The sequence below is a fragment of the Salvelinus sp. IW2-2015 genome, unplaced genomic scaffold (assembly GCF_002910315.2).
Source record: "Salvelinus sp. IW2-2015 unplaced genomic scaffold, ASM291031v2 Un_scaffold4809, whole genome shotgun sequence".
NCBI classification, from domain to species: Eukaryota; Metazoa; Chordata; class Actinopteri; order Salmoniformes; family Salmonidae; genus Salvelinus; species Salvelinus sp. IW2-2015.
In genome coordinates this window covers 40,540-61,227 of record NW_019946078.1, presented here as the reverse complement: position 1 = coordinate 61,227, position 20,688 = coordinate 40,540, and the positions used below count along the sequence as shown (strand labels likewise).

Here is a 20,688-nt window from a genome sequence, read left to right as displayed (position 1 = left end):
GCTGTTTTAGTGTTCTATTCATCTTTACTGCGCATTTGTAGCCTATGCCAGCTTCTGCAAATGTTGTGTTTTTCTCTCTGCTTCTGCATATATATATATATATATATATATATATATATATAATTAGTATATATATATATATATATATATAATATATGTGGTATGTTTGTTTTTTAGTGGAATATCTGCCAGCACCCGTCTCTTTACGTAATGACCTCTAAAGAGGAGATGGAAGAAAATAAGACGGCTTCCTTCGCTGCTTTGCCCATGATTTTCACCCCGTACACACAATCACATGACGAGGACGGAAAAGGGAACAGAAAAAGAAGTTGTATCTGACTTCAAGAGTTTCTTGTGAGAGTGAGAAGAGAGTGAGAAAACTCTGTACAGCTCAACCAGCTATCTCAGGGTCAATGAGAGTGAGTGGAAGAGTGAAGAGTAAATTCACTTGCGTGTTTAAGAACAAAGCTGGAAATGTGAGGAAACTGTGGGCTACACTTCATCAGATGGTGAGTAGAACACGTCAGATTATCTTCTCTTGGTATCTTATACAGAGCTTCAAGAGGCAGGGTTTGTGACAGAGCTCAGGCAGATGAAAAGTTAGCACATTTGTCTAATTAGCACTTAAAGGTTTACTTAAATTGCATCAAGATAGCCCATGCATGAAAAAGGATATTGTAATCAGCCAGCTGGAGGGAAACAGAATTAGCTACATTGATCCAAAACATACAAACTGTTACATTTTAATTGCTGTTGTCACAACAGCTTGGTGAACATTCCTTACATCCTTTCTCAGCATGGTCCACCCCATGTACATTCAGTAATCATTAAGATACCCGCGTCTCTTGAGGATATGCTTATGACAAAAAAAGCTGAGCTTGTGTGCAATGTCGATGAAGTAGTTCCTGCTTCATGAGCGTCAAATGGGAAAATGACAATGGAAGACCGTAACCAGCCGGAAGGTGCCACTGACAAAATTGACATACTTGACATCACTTATGAGGACTGGAGCAATGGGACAGTATTCTACTGCGCGTAGATCACTTGGAAAACCTGGGGTCTCTTGGTAAAGAAAGCCTACAAAGAGAGGGACCGGAGACAAACTGCTTTGGTTTCCTCTCTTTTCTTTGACTAAACTGGGATTTCATTTTTACGATGTTTCAAAACCTATCCAACAGATATCCAATTGGTCATCTTCTGGGAATTAAAATGATGATAGGAGATTTGTAGACTAGTGAAAAATGACTTAATTGTTTAATTGCAAGGAACCATGGAGCTGATAGCAATTTGATCTGATTAAATCAGATGATGACTGACTGCAAAATGACAAAATGCTTGTCTATGATGGTCCCTTTAGTCTCTCAAGACGAAACTCCTGTGAGGGAAGACAGTTGTTGGTTGGCTTAAAATTAGGCAGCATTTAGCCAAATGTAAATTGTTTTGCCAAGTACTTGCATGGAGAGAAGCCTGACTGTTCTCTCGTGCTTCCAGGAGGAGATCCACAGCGTCCATCTGTCTTTCTGCTGGCTCAGCAGAACAAACTAGTGATTAATACGGTGACCCTGACTTGCTACGTCAAGACTTCTACCCCAGACGTTTAGTGGCTTGGCTTGTTGACGATGAGCCGTGGAGAGAACGATCAGTTCAGGATTGTACCAATTCAACACCACTAGCCAGATTCAATCAGGAAGGACCTACTCTGTCTACAGTCAGCTCACATTTAGCAATGACTTGTGGAAGAACGAAGAAGTGGTGTATAGCTGTGTAGTTTACCACGAAAGCATGATCAAGTCACAAAATGATTATGAGAACCATTGACAGAACCTCAACCAACCCAACCTAGTTAACCTCAGCTTGAATGTGCCTCAGAGCTGCAAGGCCCAGTAGAGGTTTTGTGTGTGTTTTGTTGATGTGTGTTGCTTGCGTTACCTCTGCTGTTTGTGTCAGTGACATAACATGTTGTGTGTCTTTTAAATGCAGAATTCAAAATCCAAATAAAAAACTTTTAAATCATTAATCCTGTTGATGTACTGTGTCATGCAGGTCCTACTCATGTCTGTCCCGTCTCCCACTTTGTGCAAAGCTTCAGTATCTCTGTTTGGGGGAAATGTCAACTCTCACACTACTGAACTAATGATAAAAGTGACAATACAAGTCAAGCCAAAGTATCGATGCTTTACATTTGCAATCAGGTCACAATTATCATAAAATATATCTGTAATACAGTAATTGTGGACACTGAATATGTATTAGTATAAAGCGTATTTTGCACACTGAGATATAGTCTTGTACACAATAGGAGAGTGATATACACTCACATTGATAAAATGTTTCCATGATGATAGGAATGAACTATGGAAGTGTAGCTCTAGCATTAGCAACCCAGTTGTCTGCTGTTTCAGATATTCTCTCATGTCTTTGGTGTAATCAGATGTAGTGCATTGAACTTAATCAGGTGTTCCTGTCTTGTTGTGGCTTTGTGTGCTTCTGTTCCCTCTACTGGGTTCACCTATAGAAATGCTATATGTCTGTTCTATTGATTCAAAGTCTACCACCATGGGTTTGGAAATGGATGAGATGTGACTAGGGTTCGTTCACAAGAAGCAAGCCAAGCCAAGTAGAAGTTGGAAGTTCCCATTGATTGGCAAAGTTGCCGTTTGGCCAAAGCAAGTCAGGGTCACCTTCACTGGCTGTTGATATCCTCATGTTTAGATCTTCAATGTGTTGTATTCGTTAAGTAATAACTCAGTAATTGATGAAAGGTCATAGGATGAGGCGAAAAAACATGCTCAAGTCCAATAGACAAAGCATGCTTTAGATTATTGTCTCATGTCCTACCAAATATCACAGTATTATCTATGACTGATACTGGAGACAGTATTATCTATGATTGATACCGGAGACAGTATTATCTATGATTGATAGCGGAGACAGTATTATCTGTGACTAATACGAGACAGTATTATCTATGAACTTATACCGGAGACAGTATTATCTATGATTGATACCGGAGACAGTATTATCTATGATTGATAGCGGAGACAGTATTATCTATGATTGATACCGGAAACAGTATTATCTGTGACTAATACCGGAACAGTATTATCTATGATTGATACCGGAGACAGTATTATCTATGATTGATACCGGAGACATTATTACTATGACTGATACCGAGGACAGCTGTACTATGCATGGTTTCCATAAAACAGTTCAAAGTATACCCATTCCAACCGTTTGACACTTATTGATAGCCTTTAGATCTGCATGGAACAGTAAGGGTAGGCTACATGCAATACGGTGAAAACTCCCCCTTGTTAACAAGATGGCTGGAGCTATGGCGGAACTAAGATCATATAACAAACACTTTCAGATTTCGTAGGAGCGTCAAGAAGTGTCCAGAAGTTGGGGTTTGTGATTGGGTTTCAGACTGGGCACCAGAGTGTGAGTAACCGTTTTGACTGCCTACTGACACTGTTCTTATATCCACATGCAGAGTGTCTCGTGTTGATGACTGTCCATGCAGCAACACCATGGAAACCGACAGGGACAGCATGGGAAAAACAGCCTTACCTTCATCATACTCTTCCTCATAACTCTGCTGTATGGCGTTGGAGCAACTGCCTCAAGGTAATCATCAAGGCCTTTTTGGGAATCTGGGGTTTTTACTAATGGGATAAGCTTTTGTCAGATTTTACTTTTTGTAGCAGGTTAGGGGAAAGGGGGATACCTAGTCAGTTGCTTGCACATTTAACCCAACCCTCTGAATCAGAGAGGTGCAGGGCCTCAACATCAGCATCTTCAGAGCTGAGGGAAATGTGGGTTAACTGCCTTGCTCAGGGGCAGAACAACAGATTTTTACCTTGTCAGCTCAGGGACTCGAACCAGCACCTTTCGGTTACTGACCAATGCTCTAACCACTAAGCTACCAGCCGCAGCAGGTTATGAGAATTAACGTAGCAGGTTAGGAGAATTAGGTTACGGTTAGGAAAGAGGTTAGGGTTAGCTAAAATGCAAAAAATAAACAAAAGCTGTATCCCTTCTAGTGTGAAAGGAAGACATTTTGGTTTTGAAAGTTCCATAGTCTGTATGGATCATATTCAAACAAACAATCCATATATACGTGGTAGAACTTCAGTAGCACATGAACAGATTCTAGAAAGTTAAGAATGTACAATAGGCCTATTTTGTGTGTTGCAATTCTCTGCAGAGAAATACTAGTGAGAGGGAATAGCTAAATATATTATATATAACTTACATTTATAATCTTATAACTATATTATTATATAGGCCTAATAGTTATATTATATATAAGTATATTTAATTTACACAAGTAATTTCTTTGAAGTGTCAGCTAATACAAATAATAATTGCATCTAAATAGATGTCACAATTATTGTAAYTAATTTAAGTGAACAAATGTTTGCTTCTTATTTCAGGTGAAATGAAGAAACTGAGTTTGAAGAAGATACAACTTTTCATACTTACAATATATGAATGGATACAATAAATGTAACTGTTCTCCTGCTTGTCTTTATTGTTGATTTTGTTTGAATAGTTCAACTGTAGAGGTTAAATTTGTAAATATTTCATTGTGTCTTTTTAAACTATTAAGATAATAAAAGTGTAACTGAAGTGAACAACCGTGTATTGTTCTTCCCTTAACATTTCTCCATTCATTAGAAAGAAAATGCAGCTAGAATYATGSATTATAATGTATTATAAACATTGAGGAAACACATTTCTTATTTACGGTTACATCAGTATATGTGTTTTAAAAGTTATTTTAGAACTGCGTGGCTGTTGTGATGTGTYGATGAATCTACAGTAACTAATCTATGTTTTATTTTTGCTGGATGCTACATACTGTGTTCTGCATGAACACATCTGGAATCAGTGGGCCTTGCTACACTTGGTATGCAAACTATTCAGAAATAGCTTGATGGGTTGTCAAAACAACGAAAGTGTAACACCAAGTGGTAAGAAGTTACATAACAGAAGTAAAGAAGAGAACTCTTCATGCAGATAGCTCAGAAACATGCAAATGGCAACTGATTTCCTTAAGCAGAAGTAGACCTCACACCTGGCTTCTGATACACARGGTTGCTCAGCAACATGTTTCACTTCTGTTTTTTGGGAAGCTTTTTTGGGACCAGGGTGTTACCCCATGCTGCTGCATTCCCTGTTCGCTGAGGCCTGTCCTGCTCTAACACCTGCATTTCACAACCCTCCAACTCCACATCTGACCACTACCATTACCAGTTCTCAGTGCCCAGCCAGCCAGCTACCTAATAGGTCCATAGCGCCATCTAGGCTATGTTAAAAGTCATTACACTCAGCCCAGGCCTGGTTTTCATAGACTGGGTTACTTTAAACTGCATTAAAAAAAGGTATGAAGAATTTGATTAAAAGTTTACAATCTGACTTTGGTTTACATCTTGTTAATCACCAAATCAGAAAAAAATTGTAAAAGTCAAAAAAGTGGCCCTGAAATTTCCTCTTCCTTCCACTTTGTATTAGTGCAGCGGGTCATTCCTCCAAATATCACCCTGTATCCTCTCTGGGAGGAACTGGAGGGAGGATCGAAGGTGGGACTCCTCTGCATCCTAAGTGGGTTCTACCCTGACAAGCTGAGTGTGGAGTGGCTGCTGGATGACAAGACTTGAACCTACACTCTCCAGTCCAGCGAAAGCTGCAGAGTGTAGAAGGTGAGGAGAAAACATTGCCTGAACAGCCAGGTGAGCTGGACCGGAGCCAATGGACTCAAGGACAGAGGTCACATGCAAGGCACCCACAATGCAGCACAAGGACCACCTCCAGGAGCACCCGTCTCCAGGACACCAGCATTTGCTAGGTGGGTTTCAGTGACAGAACTTTGTATTGGGCCAGAGGATGGGTATAGATACTGTAAATTGAAAAACATAGTAACAATCCAAATCTGTCTTGTGATTCATCTGTTTCCTCTCAGCGTTTCCTCTCTATCTCATCATCCACTGGAGACCCCCAGATTCAGACAGTGATGAACAGACTGAGGTACAGCTTATGTTGTGGTCCACTACGCGTATGATGCTACAGTAACCTGGCTTCTGGATGGAAGAACGAAACCAGTAGGACCCCAGTGAACCAGGCCAGCAGCAAACTCAGAGCATCAGCAGTAATCTGACTCTTCCTCAAGCCAATGGAACCTGAACACAATAACATGCAGAGCTGAACATCGCTGCTTCAACTCCACAGAGAAGACCAGTAATGTTAAAGGTTAGAATGGAACTTTGTGATCATATATATTGTATTTTTTAAATTTTTATTGAACCTTATTTAACTAGGACATGTAAGAACAATTTTATTTACGACGGTCCATCGAGAGGCCTCCGCGGGATGGGGTCTGGGATTAAAATGATAATAAATCAAATATAATATAGACAAAACACACATCACGAACGAGAGGTAAACAACACTACATAAAGAGAGACCTAAGACAACAACATAGCAAGCAAACACATGATAACACAGCAAATCAATAAATCAGAGTTTTTTGTCACGTGCTCCAAATACACAGGTGTAGACCTTACAATGAAATGCTTACTTACAGGCTCTAACAACAGTGCAAAAAAGGTATTCAGTGAACAATAGGTAAGTAAGGAAATAACAACAGTAAAAAGACAATGAAAAAAGTAGTAGGAGCTATGTACAGTAGCGAGGCTATAACAGTAACGAGGCTATACTGACACCGGTTAGTCGGACTAATTAAGTAGTATGTACATGTAGATATGGTTAAAGTGACTCCTCCCTATAGGCTGTCTCGTCATTGTAGTGTCAGGCTTTCACTGTTGTGTTGCCTGCAACTAATGATGTTGGAGTTGTGCTGGCCATGGAGTCGTGGGTGAACAGGGAGTACAGGAGGGGACTGAGCATGACGTCTGGGGGGCTCCAGGATTGAGATCAGAATGGCCGATGTGTTGCTACCTACCCTCACCATCTGGGGCAGCCCGTCAGGAAGTCCAGGATCCAGTTGTATAAGGAGGTGTTTAGTCCAGGACTTAGCTTAGTGATGAGCTTTGAGGGTACTATGGTGTTGAATGCTGAGCTGTAGTCAATGAATAGCATTCTACATAGGTGTTCCTTTTGTCCAGTGGGAAAGGCAGTGTGGGTGCAATAGAGATTGCATCATCCTAGATCTGTTTGGGCGGTATGCAATTGGAGTGGGTCTAGGGTTTCTGGATAATTGGTTTGATGTGAGCATGACAGCCTTTCAAAGCACTTCATGGCTACGGACGTGAGTGGTGCGGTTCTGTAGTCATTTAGGCAGTTGGTTCGTGGTTCTTGGGCCAGGGACTGGTGGTCTGCTTAAACATGTTGGTATTACAAGATCAATCAGGAACATGTTGAAATGTCAGTGAAGACCTGCAGTTTGGTCAGCACATGCTGGAGCAGACGTCTCGGTAATCTTCTTGCCCCAGCCTTGGTGAATGTTGACCTGTTTAAAGGTCTTACTCACGTCGTATGGAGGTGTGATCACACAGTCGTCCGGAACAGCTGATGCTCTCATGCTGCCTCAGTGTGTTGCTCGAAGGAGCATAGAAGTGGTTTAGCTCATCTGGTCGGCTTGTGTCACTGGGCAGCTCACTGCTGTGCTTCCCTTGTTGTCTGTAATAGTTTGCAAGCCCTGCACATAAGACGAGCGTCGAGACAGTGTAGCACGATTCAATCTTAGTCTGTATTGGTGCTTTGCCTGTTTGGTGTTCATCAGAGGGCATAGCAGGATTTCTTATAAGCTTCCGGGTTAGAGTCCCGCACCTTGAAAGCGCAGTCTATATCCATGTTCATATTCAGCCACGATTCCGTGAACCATAAGATATCACCGTTTTTGATGTCCAGTTGGTAGGTATTCGTGATTTACCTTCGTCTAATTTATTTCCAATATTGCACGTTGGCGTAACGGCGCTTTCCCACTCGCTTTCTGTGGATCCTTACGAGGGCACCCGCTCTGTGACTTCTTACCTTGCTGTCACGTTCGTAATGAGTGGACAAGGCGGCGGTGCATAGAGTTCCACATATTTATTAACCTCTCTGGTATAAGTGGACGCTAGCGTCCCACCTCGACAACAGCTAGTGAAATTGCAGGGCGCCAAACACAACAACAGATATCCCATAATTAAATTCATCAAACATACAGTATTATACACCATTTTAAAGATAAAATTCTTGTAAATCCACCCACAGTATCCGATTTCAAAAGGCTTATGGAGACAGCACACCATGCTTGTCTGTAGGTCAGCGCTAGTGTCACAGAAACCACAGCATATTTCCAGCCAAGGAGAGGGCTCACAAAAGTCAGAATAGCGATATTATCACTAACCTTTGATGTCTTATCAGATGGCACTCACAGGACTTCATATTATACATAAATGTGTGTTGTGTTCGATAAAGTTAATCTTTATGTCCAAAAACCTCACTTGAAATTGAACCGTTATGTACAGTAATCATTGCCTCAAACAAACATCAGTGAAAATGCAGAGAGTCACATCAATTACAGAAATACTCATACTAAACTTGATGAAAGATACAGTTTTTAACATACGGATTAACGTAAACTTCTCCTTAATGCAACCGCGTGTCAGATTTCAAAAGGCTTTTTCGGCGAAAGCACACCACGCGATTATGTTAGGTCAGCGTCCTAGCCACAATACAGCCATTTTTCCACTAAGGAGAGGTGTCACAAGTCGAGATACGTTTAATAATCACTTACCTTTGATGATATTCATCATGGGGCACTCCCAGTCTCCATGTTAGACAATAAATGTTTGTTTTGTTTGATAATGTCCTCTTTATGTCCAAAACGTCAGTTTTGTTGGTGCGTTTTAGTTCAGAAATCAGGAGCATGGACCGTCTCAACATCAAGACGAAAATGCTAAGTTAAAAGTTGTAGGACACATGTCAACGATGTTTACAACCAATCTCCAGGTTATTTTTGTCATAATAATCAATAATATTTAAACCGGACAAAAGCTTCGTCAATAGAAGGCGCGTTCCCAATCACGTGCATCACTCGTGTCTGGAAATTTCCACTGTCCACTCATTGAATGTGTTCTCTCCTCATTTTTCAGAGTAAAACCTGAAAACATGCCTAAGGCTGGCTACATGTAGAGGAAGCCATAGAGATTGGTGAGTGGTCCGTGTTTGTATGGTGGATAGGCTTTCAATGGAAAAAGACAGACTTTCAAAAAATAGTACTTCCTGGTTGGATTTTCCTCAGGTTTATTCTGCCATATCAGTTCTTGTTACTCACAGACATATTTTAACAGTTTTCGAAACTTTAGAGTGTTTTCTATCAAATCTACAAATTATATGCTATCTTAGCATCTGGGCTGAGTAGCAAGCAGTTAATTTGGGCACGCTTTTCATCCAAAATTCCGAATGCTGCCGCCTACCCTAGTGAAGTTAAGGTGAAATTCAAGAATACAAAGAATAAACAAACGTGCAGTCGTAGCAGACATTGCACTAGACAAAACAATATCCCAAACGCAGGTGGGAAAAGGCCACACTAGTATGATCCCAATTAGATGCAACGATCATCACTGCTCCAATTGGAACCATACTCATACCAACATAAGAAATAAAACTAGAAACCCCTAGTCACGCCCTGACCAAAACCCATAGAGGAATCCGAGGGCTTCTATGGTCGGCGTGATAGTCCCCCCTAAAGGTGCAGACTCGCCGCAACCTGATGCTAGATGGGGAGGTTGGTGTGCAACTAGCGTCAGTTGGCCGGTGCGGAGTAGCACCCTCAGACCGCGGATCCGCCATGAAGGGGCTGAACGCCGTGCCCCGGACTGGGCGCTGTACGGAAGGCTCCGTCCATGGAGCGGACTGTACGCCGTGCCTGGACTGGGCCCGCGCAGATGAAGCTCCGGCATGGAGCGGACTGGACCGTGCCTGACTGGGCACCGACGCAGGAAGCCTGGACTGTGAACGTCGTGGAGCTCTGGACGTTGAACCGTCGCTGGAGGTTCCGGTCTGGACCGTCGCTGGAGACTCAGGGCTGGTGACACACTCTTCAGGGCGAGTCGAGCCGCACAAGGACGTACTGGCTGGGAGGCGCACTGGAGGCCTGGTGCGTGGAGCCGGCAAGGTTTCACCGACTGATGACACGCTCTTCGGGCGAGTGCGGGAGAGGCAGGAAGTACCGGCTGGGGAGGCGCATGGAGGCTGTTGCGTAGAGCCGGCACAGTTTCACCGACTGATGACACGCTCTTCAGGCGAATGCGCTGCAGAATACACCAAACCAAATCTCTCTCCGATCTCCCTCCTACACTGCTCCATCGACTCCGCCGACGGGCTCTCTGGCTCTCTCCGGCTCGACCGACCACCCTTGTGCCCAACCCCCAAACATCTTGGGGTTCTGTGGCCGTGGACCCGGCTCGTCGCTATCCTATACTCCTGGGCGACTCCGCCAAAGAAGGGTCTCGCATCCATTTATTTCCTCCATGTCCAGCTCTCCTTTTCCTCCATGGCACGCTGCTTGGTCCTGTAGTGGTGGATATTCTGTCACGTTCGTTATAATGAGGTGGACCAGGGCGCGCGTCGCGTTAGAGTTCCACATATTATTAAGGTGAAACTTCAAAGATACAAAGAATAAACGATCGTCAGTTCGTAGCGAACATTGGCACTAGACAAAACAATATCCACAATGCAGGTGGAAAATGACCACACTAAGTATGATCTCCAATTGAGGCGACGTCATCACTGCCTCTCCAATTGGGACCATACTCACCAACATAGGAAAATAAAAATAGAAAACCCCTAGTCAGCCTTGAGCAACAACCATAGAGAAGAACCCGAGGGCTTCTCATGGTCAGGGCGTGACACCTGCGTTCTTTCCCTCTTGCAAATAACTGGGATGTTGTTCTTGTCGGGTGTTCTGAGAATGTCTGTGCGTCCTGCTTGTTGAGAAAAAATCTTTGTCTAATCCGAGTGAGTGATCGTTGTTGTATCCAGAAGCTCTTTTTTGCCGTAAGATACGGTTGCAGAAACACTTTGTACAAAATAGTTAAATAACACCAAAAATATTAAAAAAATTATTAAAAACATATGCACATAGTTGGGCCTTAAAAGCACAATTGGTGGGGCTGTAAAAGCACAATTGTTGGGCGCCTGTAAACTGCTGCCATTTCTGGCGCCATTGGTAGCACACAACATAACACACAAGTGGCAAACACTGGTAGCAGCACAAAACATGGTACAACATTATTGGGCAACAGAACAGCACAAAGGGCAAAAAGTAGAGACAACAATACATCACCACAGCGCACAACTGTCAGTAAGAATGTCCATGATTGAGTCTTTGATGAAGATATATACAGAGAGAGTACAGCAAAACATTCACTATTCTTCTGTCCCCCCATAAAAGTAGACATTATTAACATTGAGCCAGATAAATGTTCCTTTCTCCTGTTTACCTCTTTCTGTGTGTGTGTTCTCCAGGACCTGCAGTGAGGCAGCACTCCTACAGTTCTGTATCAGGAGGTCTCTCCAGAACTTACTGGTGGAGACAGTGTTGTGCTGGAGTGTCCATACACAACTCTCCTCCAGTGACCTCTACGTCACCTTTCAGGCCAATGGGGTTGATTTCCCTGAGAAACAGATGTGGATCTGCCTGCCTCCAATGCCCATTCACTCACCAGACGCTTCTCTGTCTACATCACATGGAGACAGACACACTTTCACCTGTAAAGTGAACCAAGGTTTCTCCAACAGCTGGGTGTCTAATCAACAGGAAAGATTTTTGGTGAGTGTGTCTTCTTATCTGACCCATTAGTGTGTGTGAGTGTGAAAATGTAGAAAGGCCTACCAACATGAAATGATGTTTCCATTGTTTGTTGCATGATCTTCATTCAGCACGCCAGGGCTAAAATTGAAAAAGGAAATGGTGTTCTTTCCAGGTGAACTGTCCATGGAYCTCCTTCTAGTCCCCAGTGAGGAGTCYTCTGGCTCAGGGACCCAGAAACTCATGTGTTCTGGGTGGGGCTTCAACCCTAAGATCAAGTGGCTCTCTGGGTCTGAACAGAGGTCTGCAGCAGACAATGAGATAAGGATGGGGGAAGACGGACATGTGGCAGTAACCAGTCATATCACAGTAACACAGCAGGAGTGGAATGAGGGGAAGGACTTCATCTGTGAGGTAGATGACAAAGATCTTCAGAAAACTGTCAGGAAGAGCACTAGTTTATGCACKGGTAGGTTGTAAACTTACAGAAGCGCCTTACCTGTTTAAAGTGTTGCTTCAAAAGTCATAAATCATAACCTAATTACCTTGGAGTATAAAAAACTATTATACGATTTTATTTCCACACTCATCTGTTTTGCTCTCAGTTTTTCCCTCGTCTACTCCATCCCTCCACCTGGAGACCCCCAGATTCAGGACAGTGATGACACAGACTGAGGTAACATCTACATGTGTGGTCCACTCTGCGTATGACGCCAAAGTGTCCTGGCTTCTGGATGGAAAAGACCCAACCAACAGGGCCGCAGTGAACCAGGCCAGCAGCACAACTCAGAGCATCAGCAGTAARCTGACTCTTCCCTCAAGCCAATGGAAAACCCTGAACACAATAACATGCAGAGCTGAACATCGCTGCTTCAACTCCACAGAGAAGACCAGTAATGTTAAAGGTTAGAATGGAACTTTGTGATCATATATTTGTATTTTTATTGAACCCTTATTTAACTAGGCAAGTCAGTTAAGAACAAATTCTTATTTACAATGACGGCCTACCAAAAGGCAAAAGGCCTCCTGCGGGGATGGGGTCTGGGATTAAAAATGAATAAATAAATCAAATATAAATATAGGACAAAACACACATCACGACAAGAGAGGTAACACAACACTACATAAGACAACAACATAGCAAGGCAGCAACACATGACAACACAGCAAATCAAATCAACGTTTTTTGTCACGTGCGCCAAATACAACAGTGACTATGCATATACAGTATATCACAAAAGTGAGTACACCCCTCACATTTTTGTAAATATTTGAGTATATCTTTTCATGTGACAATTTTCATGTGACATGTGACAATTTGGACATTTTCACTAAGAGGTGTACTCAGTTTTGTTGCCAGCGGTTTAGACATTAATGGCTGTGTGTTGAGTTATTTTGAGGGGACAGCAAATTTACACTGTTATACAAGCTGTACACTCACTACTTTACATTGTAGCAAAGTGTCATTTCTTCAGTGTTGTCACATGAAAAGATATACTCAAATATTTACAAAAATGTGAGGGGTGTACTCACTTTTGTGATATACTGTATGATAAACAGAGAGTAGCAGTAGCGTAACAGATGGGTTGGCGGGTGGCGGGTGGTGGGTGGCAGGACACAATGCAGATAGCCCAGTTAGCCAATGTGCGGGGGCACTGGATGGTTGGGCCATTTGAGGTAGTATGACATGAATGTATAGTTAAAGTGACTATGCATATATGATAAACAGAGAGTAGCAGCAGCGTAAAAGAGGGGTAGGGGGGCAAACAATGCAAATAGTCCGGGTAGCCATTTGATTACCTGTTCAGGAGTCTATTGCTTGGGGGTAAAAACTGTTGAGAAGCCTTTTTGTCCTAGACTTGGCACTCCGGTACCGCTTGCCATGCGATAGTAGAGAGAACAGTCTATGACTGGGTGACTGGGTCTTGATAATTTTTAGGGCCTTCCTCTGACACCGCCTGGTGTAGAGTTCCTGGATGGCAGGCAGCTTAGCCCCAGTGATGTACTGAGCCAACGCACAACCTCTGTAGTGCCTTGCGGTCGGAGACCGAGCAATTTCCGTACCAGGCAGTGATGCAACCAGTCAGGATGCTCTCGATGTTGCAGCTGTAGAACCTTTTAGGATCTGAGGACCCATGCCAAATCTTTTTAGTTTCCTGAGGGAATAGGCTTTGTCGTGCCCTCTTCACAACTGTCTTGATGTGTTTGGACCATTCTAGTTTGTTGGTGATGTGGACACCAAGGAACTTGAAGCTCTCAACCTGCTCCACTTGAGCCCATCGATGAGAATGGGGTTGTGCTCGGTCCTCCTTTTCCTGTAGTCCACAATCATCTCCTTAGTCTTGGTTACGTTGAGGGATAGGTTGTTATTCTGGCACCACCCAGCCAGATCTCTAACTCCTCCCTATAGGCTGTCTTGTCGGCAAACTTAAATGGTGTTGGAGTTGTGCCTGGCTATGGAGTCGTGGGTGAACAGGGAGTACAGGAGGGGACTGAGTACGCACCCCTGGGTGGCTCCAGTGTTGAGGATCAGCGTGGAATATGTGTTGCTACCTACCCTCACCACCTGGGGCAGCCCCTCAGGAAGTCCAGGATCCAGTTGTATAGGAGGGTTTAGTCCCAGGATCCTTAGCTAGTGATGAGCTTTGAGTGTACTATGGTGTGTTAACGCTGAGCTGTAGTCAATGAATAGCATTCTCACATAGGTGTCCTTTTGTCCAGGTGGGAAAGGACAGTGTGGAGTGCAATAGAGATTGCATCATCCGTAGATTCTGTTTTGGGCAGTATGCAAATTTGAGTGGGTCTAGGGTTTCTGGGATAATGGTTTGATGTGAGCCATGACCAGCCTTTCAAACACTTCATGGCTACGGACGTGAGTGCTACGGTTCTGGTAGTCATTTAGGCAGGTTGCCTTCATGTGTCTTGGGCACAGGGACTATGGTGGTCTGCTTGAAACATGTTGGGTATTGCAGACTCAATCAGGAACATGTGTGAAAATGTCAGTGAAGACACCTGCCAGTTGGTCAGCACATGCCCGGAGCAGACGTCCTCGGTAATCCTTCTTGCCCCGCAGCCTTGTGAATGTTGACCTGTTTAAAGGTCTTACTCACGTCGGGCTACGGAGAGTGTGACCACACAGTCGTCCGGAACAGCTGTGCTCTCATGCATGGCCTCAGTGTTGCTTGCCTTGAAGCCGAGCATAGAAGTGATTTAGCTCGTCTGGTAGGCTCGTGTCACTGAGGCAGTGTCACTGGCCAGAAGCCATGGCTTCTGGTTAGGGTACGTACGGTACAGTCACTGTGGGGACAACATCCTCGATGCACTATTGATAAAGCCAGTGACTGATGTGTTGTACTCCTCAATTGCTATCGGAAGAATCCCGGAACATGTTTCAGTCTGTGATAGCAAAACCGTCCTGTAGTTTAGTATCTGCTTCATCTGACCACTTTTTTTAAAAGACTGAGTCACTGGTGCTTCCTTTAATTTTTGCTTGTAAGCAGAATCAGGAGGATAGAATTGTGGTCAGATTTACCAAATGGAGGGGCGAGGGAGAGCTTTGTACGCGTCTCTGTGTGTGGAGTACAGATGATCTAGAATGTTTTTCTCCTCTGGTTGCACATTTAACATGTTGATAGAAATTATGCAGAACTGATTTAAGTTTCCCTGCATTAAAGTCTCCGGCCACTAGGAGTGCCGCCTCTGGGTGAGCGGTTTCTTGTTTGCTTATTTCCTTATACAGCTGACTGAGGGCGATCTTAGTGCCAGCATCCGTCTGTGGTGGTAAGTAAACAGCCACGAAAAGTAATGCTGAAAACTTTCTAGGCAGATGTGTGGTCTGCAAATATATCACAAGATACTCTACTTCAGGCAAGCAAAATCTAGAGACTTCCTTAGATTTCGTGCACCAGCTGTTGTTTTAAAAAATATGCACAGACCCCCCCCCCCCCCGCCCCGCCCCCTCATCTTGTGTGCTGTTCTATTTTGTCGGTGCAGCGTATATCCCACTAGATGAAATCCATGTCATCATTCAGCCACGATTCCGTGAAACATAAGAAAATACCGTTTTTGATGTCCCGTCTGTTAGGATATTCATGTCATACCTCATATAATTTATTGTCCAATGATTGCAAGGGTTGACGGTAACGGCAGCTTTCCCACTCGCTTTTCTCCAAACGTAACGACGGTCATTATGGCCAAACTGTTCTATTTTTGTTTCACCAGAGCAGAGGACGACCAAAAAGTACGATCTTTCTCCCCATGCACAGTTGCAAATCGTAGTCTGGGTTTTTTATGGCGGTTTTGGAGCAGTGGCTTTCCTTGCTGAGCGGCCTTTCAGGTTATGTTGATATATGACTCTTTTTACTGTGGATATAGATACTTTTGTACCTGTTTCCTCCAGCATTCTTCACAAGGTCCTTTGCTGTTGTTCTGGGATTTGATTTGCGCTTTTCGCACCAAAGTACGTTCATCTCTTAGGAGACAGAACGCGTCTCCTTCCTGAGCGGTATGATGGCTACTGTGGTCCCATGGTGTTTATACTTGCATACTATTGTTTGTACAGATTGATATGGTACCTTCAGGCGTTTGGAAATTGTTCCCAAGGATGAACCAGACTTGTGGCGGTCTACAATTGTTTTTCGAGGTCTTGGCTGATTTCTTTTGATTTTCCCATGATGTCAAGCAAAGAGGCACTGAGGTTTGAAGGTAGGCCTTGAAATACATCCACAGGCACACCTCCAATTGACAAAAGGATGTCAATTAGCCTATCAGAAGCTTCTAAAGCCTGACATCATTTTCTGGAATTTTAAAGCTGTTTAACAGCACAGTCAACTTAGTGTATGTAAACTTCGTGACCCACCGGAATTGTGATACAGTGAATTATAAGTGAAATTATCTGTCTGTAAAAAATTGTTGGAAAAATTACTTGTGTCATGCACGAAGTAGATGTCCGAAACCGACTTGCCAGATAGTTTGTTAACAAGAAATTTGTGGAGTGGTTGAAAAACGAGTTTGAATGACTCCAACCTAAGTGTATGTAAACTTCCGACTTCAACTATACATCCTTCATTCAGTCATCATCGCTCATAAAAATCKAATAAAAGTGTATTGGTSACCTACACAGTTTGGTTGATGTTATTGCAGGTGCAGCGAAATGTTTATGTTTCTAGCTCCAACAATGCAGGAATATCTAGCAATACAATAATAATACACACAGAATCAAAAAGTTAAGAAATGAAACATATTCAAATCTCCAATCTATCAAGTTTTYCCATGATCAAATACCATTACCCCAGTTCCTGTCTCAGCATCCATGCTCTACTCAGTTTCTCTCTCAGACTATGTCATGCAGCCCCCTCTCTCCCCTCCCAGTTTCTCTCCCAGACTATCAGTCATGCAGCCCCCCCTCTATCCACCCAGTTTCTCTTCCAAACTATCAGTCATACAGCCCCCTCTCTCCCCAGTCTCATCCACTCCAGTCTCTCCTTCCATGACTCTCACTATCTCTCTCTCTCCAGCCTCAGTGACCCCCTCCGCACCAACAGCAACCCTGCTCCAGGGTCCCAGTGAGCTCGTCTGCCTGGTGCTTGGCTTCAGCCCTTCGGACATCAACATCACCTGGCTGCTGGACAACGTCACAGAGCTGTGGAACAACAACACTAGCACCCCCTACAGGGCACCAGGAGGAAAGTTYGGCATCAGGAGCCACCTGAGCCTGGCACACCAGGACTGGACACMGGGGGCTGTTTACACCTGCAGGGTGACCCACACCACCCAGACTCTGGCCCTGAACATATCCAAACCAGGTGTCTGTCTGTCTGTTCACTCAATTCTGATACAATAACATTTTCCTGGTGCTAGCCTCTTCCTTGTCTCTTTCACCATTGTAGTAGAGCATTACAGTTTGGATTCCAGGCTAGCCTGTTTCTGCAACACTTTCTCACTGAAAATCTCCTCTTTCATTTTGCGTAGAGCTACTTGGGGTGGAGGGTGTCTTCTTTGACGAGAACAGGTCTGATCCCATTCTGGCGGACACTGCAGAGGAGAACTGGAACATGGCCTGCATCTTCCTGGTCCTCTTCCTCATCTCCCTCCTCTACAGCTTCACAGTACAGTACTCTGGTCAAGGTGAGAGGGAGAATATAACCATCTCACAGGTTTCACTGCCTGGCTTTGAAGTGCAAATATATGTTTGTGCGATTAGCGTAAAACAATAAATAAGAATGCATTCTATGTCCCAGTGTGTCTTTACTGCTTTGATGACCTATTGAAGCACCTGTTGAGTTTCCGACATGGAATGTCATCCCACACAGGGTATTCACATTATCTTCATGTTCAATATAATCAAATTGGTCTCCCCAGAGGCTATATGTTCTTGGTTTTTTGTATGTCACTTCAACCTCATTATCACACTTATTCGCATTTTATTGCTGGTTAAGCCACAGTTACATTTTTAATATAAAACAAGCATTACAAGGTTTTCACAACAACTTATACTTACTTACATTTGTATTTTCTTTTTTTCAGACAAAATGATGACTTCAGGACACTTCCATATGATGGATCCCTAGGAGTTCAACTGGAAATGAAACTATTTATTTCAACCTTTTCTTATACAATCACAACATGTTTCTTTAGAAAATTGCATAGATTTAATTACTTACTGTTGCAGTTTGATGACAGGAAGTGTTCTTGTTGTCATTCCCCACAAAGACAGACAACGTGGTGGCGCACTTACTTGCTCTCATCTCTTGTTAATGCATCATAGAATTTTTGAGCAGAGATAAAAATGGATGTTTAACCACTATTAAATAAAGCATACAATTACTCTCTATGATGAAGTATTTAGACACCAGTTATTGCTGAATTACTGCTTATAATAAAACATTATTTCAATCAACCTACTTGTCCTCCTCCCTCTTGTGTGATATTTGTAGTTTATCGTTTTTAAATTATGTTAAAACATCATACCATTAGTAAGAATATAAATCATGCAAATGTGATTTGACATAAATACATATAGAGAACATTAAAAGACCATAAGTAGGACCATGCTTTTTGGTTGTTTTTCTGGCACTTTTTACTGTATTTCCAGCATGATACTAGGTTTGCTGCTGGTAGAAAATCCTAGGAAAAGTTATTTAATTGATACAAGCTTTCTCCAATCAATCAATCACACTCTTGTTGTGCGTATGTATTTGGTGGGGGGATTCACCTTAGCCAGGGAGGTGTATCTCTGTGAATCTAATCTCACAAAGCCTATTATTGGCAGGGAATACTATTTGTAGATCAGCCTCTCCTGGCTTAGGTGACCCCCCCCCCCCCCCCCCAAACACACACATGCACATCCAGATTGGAGACAGCTGTGTGCAATTAAATACAATATCTTATTTCCCCCCTTTGCTGTCATGCACCTTGTTTCTTCACTGTAACACCATTGTTGCCCACTAGAGGGGGCATCTGACTGTGGGCTGGTACATTTCCCAGTGAAAGGCCAATCAAGTGTGGCAATGGTCACTGGTCTGTATGCAGATGCTCACCAGTAGGAAATCAACTGGAAATATTAGCTGGCTGCATTCAGGGAAGGTCCCCATGACTACAGAGAAGAGACAATTATTGTCAAAATGTCTGCATATCAGCAAGAATATCTGTGAGAGTGTGTGTGCTGCTGTGTCTATGACATCTGAGTGTGTGTGTGTATGTCTGGAGGGTTTGAAGGAATTCACATTTGGAGGGAAGAGACTGAGTTCACCCAGCCTCCCAATTGGCTGGCTCTCGTGTAATCTGGCATCGTAAGTGCTCTGATTGGCTCTGACCGCCGTGGCTGAGGACCAACGCGTGACACTGTTGCCGGGACGAAGTCATATCATGTTGCCAACCGACGTGCCAAGGGGCTGACGACAGGGGAGAGGAGGGCACAATGCCCAGCAGGCTGCGCTTCCAGCTACCACTTCTCTCTCCATCTGACCCTCTCCCGCATCTCCATCACCAACCATGGAGAAATAACTAGTGAACATCCTCACTCAATAGGGCACAGACAAATGACAGCCATTTAGCTGTATAATAAGGCTCATTATAGTCGACCACATCAGCATCTCATTGGTAAGCACAKTGATGACCKTAATAATTGCCACCTACACTCTTGGGAAAARGGTGCTAAGTTTAACCATACAGAGTTTGACACCCCTGCCACAGAGGAACCCTTTTTCGGTGATGGATAGAACCCTTTGTAGAGGGTTCTACATAGAACCCTTTATGTAGGTTTCTTCAAAGAACCCCCTGAATATGGTTCTACCTAGAACCCTCTATGAATGGATCTGCCTAGAACTCTGAAGGGTTCTAATAAGAACAATTKTATCATCTAAAGGTTCTTTCTAGAACTGTCTATGAAGGGTTCTACCGAGAGCACTTMTCTTTGGAGGGTTCTTCCTCGAACCCTCTATGAACAGTYCCAACAGCCTTAATAGCCTTTAAATTATAATTATTTATGACAATACATWCATCAGAAGGCCTTTGTTTAAGCACTATACCCAAACACAGTGGTGTTAGGAATCTCCTAGTTTACATGCCACATCAGGCCTGCAAGTCACATTATACTGGCTTGCAAAGTGATGTGTAATTCCTATTGGAATCCAGCCAGAGTTAGGATATCCAACAAGTGGAATTGTTAATCACCTGCAACCTGCATTTAGAATGACTGCTAGGGTAGGGAAGGGTTATTTATCTTTGTGTAACATAAAATATATCAACCAATCAATGTATACTGAAAAAATAAACGCAACATTTAGTGTTGGTCCCATGTTTCATGAACTGAAATATAAGATCCCCGAAACATTCCATACTCACAAAAAAAAAKCATATTTCTCTCAAATATGTTGACATCCCTGTTAGCATTTCTCCTTTGCCAAGATATTCCATCCACCTGA

General features: G+C 43.2%; 1 pseudogene; it reads left to right on the top strand.

The window, feature by feature from the left end:
- LOC112077661 (uncharacterized) overlaps positions 1-18,249 on the top strand; it is a 19,432-nt pseudogene extending 1,183 nt beyond the window's left edge.
- The last annotated feature ends 2,439 nt before the right edge of the window (positions 18,250-20,688 follow it).